Source organism: Bombus vancouverensis, chromosome 15 (genome assembly GCF_051014615.1).
Source record: "Bombus vancouverensis nearcticus chromosome 15, iyBomVanc1_principal, whole genome shotgun sequence".
In the NCBI taxonomy this organism is placed as follows: domain Eukaryota; kingdom Metazoa; phylum Arthropoda; class Insecta; order Hymenoptera; family Apidae; genus Bombus; species Bombus vancouverensis.
Window position 1 is genome coordinate 9,581,352 of NC_134925.1, and position 10,582 is coordinate 9,591,933.

Sequence of the window (10,582 nt, forward strand, 5' to 3'; positions counted from 1 at the left end):
CTTACTCGTACAGGATATTGGATCGACGTACGATAGAAATCCATTTACTCGAACCGATCTCCTCGCAATGCCCAATTTACCGAATTTACGTTCCTCGACTCTTATTATCCGACTTTAGGTCACGCTTACGAATAAAAGGCTTATACGAACAGAAGTTTACACGCCTTGGCATTCTCAAATTTCGGCTTAGCAAAGTCCTGTTACATGCAAATTAACTGCAACTATACGAATGACAAATAGCGAACGAAGAGAGAAACAGCGGAATTCCTTTTATCCGACTGATCCAGTTATCCGACACCGCGTCTTGTCGGATAAATGGAGCTTTACCGTATGTAGAAAGTATTTGCAAAAGTTACTTTCGACAGCTACGGGAAAATAGTAAATTAACGATCGAGCGGCTGTCTGCAAGAAGGGTGAATGCATCTTTGTTTATAAATATCGTAGATCTTATAAAAATTGTACACGTACAGAGGATACTGACTCAAAATACGTAGAACGAATTTGTGAAAAAGTTGGGGAAAAATGATAAATCGACTTGTCTGCAACAAGAATTTATAAAATAAAGTGCTGGATTGTGCGAATGGATGGTAGCTTGTTAGTTTATTAATTGCAAGAGTTCTTAAAAAGGTTTGTTTATATTTAATTCTATATAGTTGCACTGTTTGACTAGAAAACGCAAATACGTCCGCATGCAGAAACTGTTGCGTAAAAGCGGTCTCGCGGATGGGACTCAGGCAATTTATAAATTCTTCGCACTTTATTCCTTCGATTTATTATATATTCCATAAGGATCCTAAGAGAAATTAGGCTACAGTACGTTTCAGTAGCCACTTCTGTTTTCCTTTGTTTCGCACAACCGTTTTGATAACTCTGCTACGTACATCGTAATCGCATCGACGCTTCGATTACGTCGCCAACAATGTCAATAAAGGCAGTATATTTTTCGTGCGCGTATATTTTTTGATAAAAAAGAAAAGAAGAACGAAATTCCTACTGCGCGACCTACTGAGAACCAGAAAATCTTTATTCGCAATCTAATGGAACGTCGCGTTCTGGACGTATGGTCTGGACGTTATCGCGCGATGTTGTAACATCGATTTCGCTAATCGTCGCTGTATCGCGTCGATTCGTAGATCCCATCTATCTGGACCGTGCACAGGACGTTTCGTTCGTCGATTTTCTTCAGACTGCAGACGCGCCGCGTCGTTGCATTATCATTTTCTGCCGTGCTGCGTGCAACGTAGATACGCCCGTAGATTTCGTTGTTTGTTTTCTCCCGGTTTATCGATAACGCTATTATTTTGGCGAGAACAATCGGCATGCAACGCGCGAGCATAACGACGGCTTATTTGCCTGCTGCCGATGCATTTCGCGTGTCAATGACACGTTAAAAAAACACGCAGATACGATTTAGCTACGAACTTACGTTATCTCTCGTTTCGAGCAATTTCTTTTTCGCACGAAACGATAGCGATCGTAGATTACGGACGGAAGACATTCTCGAATCAGTTAAAAGTTCGACTTATCGATAATCTCGCTGAAACTGTCTATTCTTCCGTTGATATGCACCGTATTTATAGTAAGTTAAAGCGTCCGGATACTTGTTTCTCTCTGTAATTTAATTGCAAGTTTACGGGGGGAAAGAAAAAGTCTGATTTTTGATAATCGATTACTTTGTTCCTTATCGTAGCTAGGCATAAACACGTATACCTGGTAGAAAATATTACGATACGATTGTTGAATATGCGATAACTAAATTGACATTTCTAATTGTAGGAATCTTATCGAAAATCTTGTGAAACTTACGGAGCACGTCTCTTTTATTTTTTATCGAAGTTGCATCTTCTTGTGTACAATATCTTACTACACCACAACCTTTCGCACACCGATGCTAACATATTCCCGTATTTGAGACAAATAAAGAAATTAATAAACAGATCGCAGAATATTTACGCAAATTCGTATTCTTCTCGCTGTATCCTTTCCTAAACCAATACCAGTTTTTACCGTCTATCGTAGATACGCGTTTGTCCCACTGATTATTCTCACTCTGGTCACTAATTGCCTCGGTGGATGCATGCGACTTTAATCTTGTAATTAAGAAGTGAAAAAACCAATGACACCTGGGTATATAAACTCGGACCTTTTTCATGAAATATGTGACGCGCATTCTGTGCGTCTCTACGCGCGGAAACCTATCGATATGCGTGTGAAAATGCGCGCAGTCTAATAATAAACAATACATATCGATTCTGAGATAACGGACGAAAAACGATCCTCGAGTGCATGTTTTCGTCGGGTCGTTTTTCCTGAAATCGAAATGAGCCGCTTATCTCTAGCCGCCAAAATACGCGTTATCTGACAGCAACTAACAAGTACTCACGTGTCCGCCGGCTCGATAAGATTGCATTATTTCGTCAGGCCCGGGCTCGAATTAATTACACCGGGAATAAAGACGCCCCCGCCGGCGCGTCCCGGCAACCGACGCATGCCGAACGATCGTCGTAAGCCAGATTAATGGAATTCTATCGAGAACAGACGTGCGCGTCATTGGCCACGCGTCCGAGAGACGACCTTATCGATACGCTATTTCGGCGGTGATAACGTCATTCGACGCGCATCGTGTCCACCAGCTCACAGTGTCTGCCGTGTCTACCGTGTCGTTGCGTCGACGATCGACCAGCAGTCAATTCCGTTGCGATAAACTCGACGAACCGCTACCTTTCGTCTTCTTCGACCGGAGAGATTCATCGACCGTGTCCATCCTTGCTACGTAATTCTTACCGATCTTGCTTTAAATACGCCGCGGTTCTTCCATGTTCGTGGCTCGATCTTTTGGCTTTTGTTTCGACAAGTAAACAGATTTTTAGTATCATCGCGAAATAAGTTTGATACAGCGTCGAAATAAGGAATCACGCGTACCAACAAAGATTCTTTCATATTCATCCGAAGCTTAAGACATTTTTCAATTATATCGTACGATCTATGTACGTTCGCTTGGTGTCGTTAACCCGTTAACGAGTTAACTTGTTACTCGAGTCACCGATCTTTTGCACGTAGTGTGCGTCGAAGAAAAATACGTTTATTTAACAATAACCCGTTTTTTTACGTAGATATCGTTTCATTCCTCTCGGGAATGATCAGCCATAGCGAAAGATCCGTAGTAAATTTTCGTCCAAGTTGGTAATTATCGGTACGGTATGCTTGCACCGTCGTTATCGATCGTTTTAGTACACACAGGTTGCAGATACGTATGTATTTCGTCAGAAGGCGATGTAACGTTGAACGCAACAAGCACGCTGACTGTATGGAAGCTCATCGAACAACGTAAAAACCGCCCTTCTCCCAAAATATACTAAACGTGGTTCAGACCCTTGTTCGGCGAGGGTCATTCCTTTCCGTTTCAACCAACGGCATTCGTCGTTGATGCAAGAATCAACTCGAAGGGGTTAAAACTTGCAAGACTCGGCTTTATATATCACTGCATTCGCGTGACTCGAGCGTTGCGGTAGCTCTGCCATGTTGGACTTTTATTTGTGTCGGATCTTGTTACATTCGGCGTGCATGCGGGAATACGGGAATCCGTGGCCGTGGAATTGCGTTGTACCGAAGCTACGTGTCGCCTACACACCGATATCCGCCTTCGCGGTGACCATACAGTTTCCGTGGAAAACAATCGATGCGAAAGCGATCGACGATTCTTCGACGATCAGCTGTTCCGAGGATGCTAATGAGACAACAACACCGAGAAGTCGCACTCGAAACCCCGTTCCTTTTTTTCTCTCTCTCCTCGGCGTACGTACGCGTTAAAACAAGAAACTGGTTTACGGATCGACTCCCACGCGGTCTTCCTCCTCGCCGTTACTTCATCGACCGGAGAACCGCTTTCGCGTTCACTTTGCTCGATCCGAAAATAAATCGTCTTCCGTCAAATATCCGGACTTGCCCGGTCGACCAACCTGGCCGAGACGTTATCGGACGATAAAATTTCAAATGTCGGGGAAAAACGTTGCTCTTCCGCTAGTGTTGCTGAATGCGTTACGAAATCAATCAGAGCGGCCGGAGAAAATGGAGCAACGTCGCCGCCGATCGCAAAATACAGATAACGCCTTACTCTCGTAACCTCACGCTTGCCCTTTCGCGATACCTTTACTCGGCTCGCTTATGACATTTTTTTGTTAAGCCAAGTTGTACTCCGCGCGACAAAGAGGGAAGCGGACGTTGTCTGAATCGAGCAACGACGATTCATTGAATTTTAATCGATCGTAAGAATTCTCCTGAGCAAGACTCATTCTCAACTCAATTCTACTGCTTTCGTTCTAATTAGCTATGTACGACGTACGGTTAAGCGAAAGATCGATAGTCTCAGCGTTAAAGACTCGTAGTGTCTCATAACATGCAACAAGTTTGATCGTTCTGTGCAAAGTTCAAGGTTGAATTTTAACCCTGCCGCGGACCTCGAATATTTTACATCGCGGTATCGCTTAGCTCGCGATCTGAATCTGATAGATTTTCGGAAAATCTTTACTACGAGATAGAGACGAGAAATCATCGAGTATACCGATAGTTTCGTATTTTCATCGAGCTTCGCCCGCATAACGCGAGATAAAAACGAAACAACACGACGGCGCAGAATAATATCGAAAGGAAATTCGCGTGGGATGAAATTTCAGCCTCCAAGGATCGAGCGATCTTCCATTGGAAAGCTACGATTTGATCGTAGATGACCTTAAAAATGAGAAAAAGAAAAAAAAAAGAACGGGACAAGGTCAAGACGTTGAAGCTGACCCAGATATTTCTACCCAATTATCCTATTTGAAGAATCGCCGATCGTTAACCGTAATCGTAAGGTGTTTCGGCGAGTTTCGAACGAAAGAGAGGGTACAGCTAAAATCTTCTTAAGCCTCATCGAGCACGATAGGTGTCGCGCATCTCTTTCATTGTTTTGACGCGTAGAATCGATCTGGCTAAGATGTCCCCCGATATTTATTAACACCCTGTATATCTGCGACGATCGTCTAGACGTCGCAGTTCTGTTTGTTCTCGAGAGGGTCCCCGATCGCGCCTTAAATTCAGCTTTATCTCGTCGCTCTGCCGGCTTTCCCTCTCTCTTGCTTCGTCGGTTTCTCGTCGTCTCGGTCGGTTCCCGTCGAATGTCGCGCATGAATCGACCGATAGCAGCTGGCCTCGCTCACACGTCTAAACGGGGTAAACGAACTCTTTGTACCGTTGAGTGGGGCACCGAATTGCGAGCCCAAAGTGCATCCGACGATAACGCAGCCCGATATTATGCTCGTTTCGCAGTGACACACGCGGTTCCTTAAAAACATTCTACTCGCCGTGTCCACAGCCGCGGCTAATCCCGCCTTTTTTCACCTTTGTCCATCGTCAACGAAATGCTAAACTCGAATGTCTCGTCTACGATGACGATCGATCGAATTTTGCTCTCGAACTCGGTAGAAAATTAAACGAAACTAAAAGCGGGACGCGGAGGATGAGGGAACCGCGAGACAGGAAAAATTTAGTTCGCAATAAGTAGGTCACGGAGTGTCTTCTGCGAGATCACCGTTATTTGTAGGTTAAGTTTCTTTGGTTTTCATTTATTTCAATACATATGCAAATATTACGATGTCGCATTAACGACGAACGAAAAAAAGGAAACGTATTAAAAGTTCGATGTCCTTTGAAATTTCCGCCGCGATGCATCGTGACTTCACTCTCCAAAAATGAAATACTCCTCGGGAATAAATGAAATTGCGTGAAATATCTGCGCGATGTTTTCCTATAGGCTCGTAGGTCGCTTCGTTATTCGCGAAAGAGGATCACACGCGCGTATTATACGGTCAAACGTTGTCAAAAATTGTTTGCAGGACCGTCGTTCGTCTTATTGCCAAGCTCGGCGCTATTACGCAAAAGTAATTACTCTCGATCAACTATAATGTGTGACTTGTAAAATTTCGTCGATAATACTGTACATCGAACTATGAATTCGATTCTCTGCGAGAGTTTCTGATAAAAGGATCCGGTTGGACAGGTTGAAAGGATGTCTCCGCGTCCAAGTTAATCGCGACTGTCTCGCCAGTGAAAACGAGAGAAAAATTACGGTATTGTTAAGATTCTCGTCACAGGTCAGCCGACAAGTTTTTGCGCGGATCGTTGTCCGATTTCTCGACTCATCGAGAGATTGAGGGAACCTAGACGATCGGCACCTTTGAAAAGAGACGAGGCAAGAGAGAATGAGAAACGAGTAAACGAGAGTCTCTGCTCATTAGACATCCGGTCGCTACTGTTTCACCGAGGATGAAGCGCGCGCTAGAATCTCACCAATTCGCATCCACCGGCTAATCCAGCGTGCGAGTCGTGCGAGTTTTCAGCGCGTACATACCGGTCATCCAGGTTAAGGTGTCACTCGATGCCCCATTACTTATCGGACTCGAAGTGGATTCCTTCTATTCGAGAGTTTCGATCGGCGGATCGCCGGATTCGCCAACACGACGACCTGGAAATCGACGAGCGAAATTTCTTCGAAAGTTACTCGCGCATCTCTCTCCAATCGTTTTATAATCTGACTTTTAATTCAGAAAAACGAACCCTCGTTGAAAGAGGCGACGAAGATGAAGCAATTAAGCTTTTAATTTCTTCGTCGTTAGGAAAACGAAATTCTTAATTATTAAGAAATTGACACTCTGCGGTCGGTATTTTTCTTCTGATCGCATTAACGACTAGTCCTAGCGATGGATATTCGCAATTTCCAAGACAAATTTTAGATGCTGCGACTGTGGCGACGTCCAACTGTGAAGACAGTATTTTAAACGCTACTACAACCGACTGCAAGAAGTTACAAAATTTCAAGATAGAGAACTGGCCAAGCAACGAAATAGTTGGACGATTATGGACAACGACCATACCATTTTACCATTGTACGTCGGCTTTGGAAAGCTATCGCGGGTTTAACTCTGTCGCGGTTCTCCGATTTTCGTAACTCGATCTCACTCTTGTTTCGATACGTAAAAGGACTCGTGCTACTTGAAGGAAGACGCTAATACAACGTTGGAATGCGAAGTCGTGCGTATCGCTGCTTCGCGTTGATAACGGCACGACTTAAAAAATGCACATTTTAGAAAAGAGACTTCGAGTCGGTGTTGTTGTAAAACTAAGGTTAGATCGATAGCGGCATAACTGTCCTCTGACGCATAACTGATAGAATAATAAATATACCGTTTTACGCGATAAAAATAGAAACATAACGTACACTCCTATTCGATGTTTCGTATTTTTCTTCGATTTAAGAAATTTGTTAATCGTGGAAGAACACGATTTGCTCAAAAATAATCGACGTCGTCTGACAATATGCCTATTACACGTAGCTGTGATAATCGTAAGAAATAAGATCGCTATGATATTTCTTTCTAATTGAAACGCATCTTGTCAGAAATAATTCTTCGAAGCAATCTCTCGCGGTAGGGGCAGAGATATTAATCGAACGATTAACGTCTGAACGAAATTGCAGCGACTGTGGACATTTAAAAAAGAAATTGGCGAGGAAACGGGTACAACGGCGTATCGAGAACGCGTGGTCGTACGAAAAACCTCGGCTTTTACGGTTTCAACGATAATAAGAGGAGCCTGCGCGAACGAATCACGAAAAGCGCAAGGAGAACAAAGAATACATTCTCCATCCCCTAGGTCGTGTCGCGCGCAGATAACTGGCGAGATAGCCCCGTTATCGCGGCGAGGGTCCGTCGAAAAATCCCCGGTCGAAGGATCATATCCATTCGAAACGGTTTCCGTGGGGTTCGACACGGTGGTAGGAGGTCCTTTGCCTTCTTACGATGGCGACGCCGCCAGTCTCTCCGTTCTCGCAAAAGCAAGATAACCGGAATACAGGTTTCTGCGGATAGAGTTGTGCCGTGACGACGACGCGAAATGGTAGGGAGTATACCGGTAGAGATGCTAATGTCGGCCTTGTGCCACATACCCGTGCTCCTGGTGCCCGTCCACACGCACTTACACCACTCCATGATCGTCGTGAGTATTGACGAGCGAGAGCACGCGGTCGCGCCAAGCGCTCCTACACTCACTACCACCTGTGTATACGTATAGAAACAGATACGCGTACGTACTCGTATTGCACGCACGTGAATACGTATAATACATGTACACATCTGCAGCCACTTGCATGTTGGCGATCGACTGCAATCCGAACGCGGATCGGTAGGCGCGCTACGCACCGAAACGCATCGCCGCGCCGGTTTGTCCTCTCTTCTTTCGGCGCTGGTGTCTGTATATGGCGACGCCAGATCCTCTATTCGCGCGGCGATTCGAGAACCACGCGGACCGACGTCGGATTAGACGCTCTCTAGCTATCGCGTTTCAAGCCGTTGCGACAGAGACGCGAAACCTGGACGACCTTGTTGAAAATTTGGTGACATCTCGCCTTCCATCTCTACTCTGCCTGCCTCTAGCTTGCCTTTATACTCTCCATCCGTCTGGCCTATCCTTTCACAGGTTTTAGATAGGTTTTCAAACGAGAACGGAAATTAATCTCGTTCCCATCGATCGTTGCCTCTCCGGCGAGATTCGACACGAAATTGGAACTCGCCCGATGTAAGCGCGTCCGCGCGGCGTCAATTTCTTGCGCCGCAGGTTCTATCTTTGGAAGAAAGAGATCGAAGCGGATGTATCGGCGAGCATTTTTCCTCGGTTCGTCATTCGATCGAAAAGCCTTGAATTACGTAAACGTTCGATAGGATTCGAAGGGGAGGGTGCGCGAGAGAGCGAGCACACGCTCGACGAACGAGAAAAATCGTCGTCGTTCACTCGTTCGTCGCCGCGTAAGTCGCAAACAGGCCTGGCTAACCGGCGGCCGCTAGGTTGCCGCGACGTATTATCGCGAGCGCCGATCGCAATTTCATCGCGAGCAAGAAAGAAGGTTAGGCCAGGCCTCGGTATAGGTTAGGCACGGAGCGCGTTGTATCGCGCGAAAATCGCGTGAAAAACTAGCTGTCCTAGAAACGAACTGGCCAGTCAGTGGCACAAACCACTCCTGACGCGAGCTCGCACGCGCGCCTACCTTCCATCATCGAGGCGTACTCGCGCCAGTCTACGCCTCGTTGAAAAGGGAATCCTTGTCGAATTTGATTTCCTAACGTTCGAACCGCGCAACCCTCGTCTTGTTCATCGTCACCGTGACATCTAACCGGCCTAGAAAAAGTATTCCAACGCTTACCACAAAATTGTAAACGAAAAACTTTTTGAAATTTCATTAGCGTCGTAACGAGACGCGATTATCGTCGTCGTTATGATAGCAGTAATTCATACCGATCGGAAAATATATATTTAAAAGTTGAAGACAAAAGAAACGCATAGAGAAAAATTAGTATACGGCATATATAATAATCCCGAACATGCAATTAGTGCCAAAGATGATTTATTAACAATCGTGTCTCGTTATTAGATTACGGATTTTTATGTGTTTCTAAGAAATTCTAAAGTTGAAAATTACGTGCAACACGTGCAAGATACGAAACGATATATAAAACATTCAAAGTATAGCGTTCTCTATAACACGGTCGATAGGTAACGCGTTTTCCTGCCGAGCTTCTACTTTCTCAATTACATTTTTCAGTTACATTCGAAAAATTACGAGTTCGCTGAAAAATTCTGTCCAGTCTACTCGTTACGACTATCAATGAAATTTCAACCTGTTTTCCCTATAACGTACATGTAAAAAGTTACAGTTTCTAAGAGTGTTCGAGCGCTTTAGCGGGCCACCGTATCCTCCTCCTATTGTCCAACACGCCGGTTGAACGCGCGTTTCACAGCACACCGGTAAAAATAATCGGTATATTTCTCTGCCTATCGGTGGCGATTCGATTTCCGATGCGCTGTACACGGTGCATCGTGCGTTCTCGGTCAGACGTTGGATGTCCATGCAAAGGTGTACAATTTACAGCGCCACTTCTCGATATTATTGGACAAAGTTTCCCGACGAATGCAACGGCCGTTGATCCAAGATAGAATTAACAATAAAATATTAGCAAAGTTGCTGCTGTAATTACGACGTTGAATTCACGAATGGATCTGGTTATTAGACGGCGTGGAACTGCGGTCGCGTAACTCGTTACGCCACCCCTTTTTTTTTTCTTCTTCTTCTCCTCACCGGCGCGAAAGTAGGTATCTATCGGGACGGTCGTAAAGCCGCAGAAAATAACCTTTGGAACTACCGAGATTTTCCATCGTCTTCTGATCTTCTATACCTATGCCAATCTTCTCGGCAATCGCGTTACGAAATGCCCTTCACAGGCCGCACGTCCAATTTCTCGAGGCGCTTCGTGACACCGTGACTCGCCTCTCGACCTAGTCTTCGATTCGACGAACAATTTAAACGGATGCGCCGATCTTTGAACCGACCGACCAACAAACCATTGCCATTTCGTCCTTCTTCGATATTCTCTCAACTCGTATTCGTCTATCTTCTTCTTTCTTTTCTCTATGTATCCGTCATTCCCAAATTCTTTGCGAATACGTGCACGACCACGACCATGTACGAAGCGTAAGAAGAGAGAGAGAGAGAGAGAGA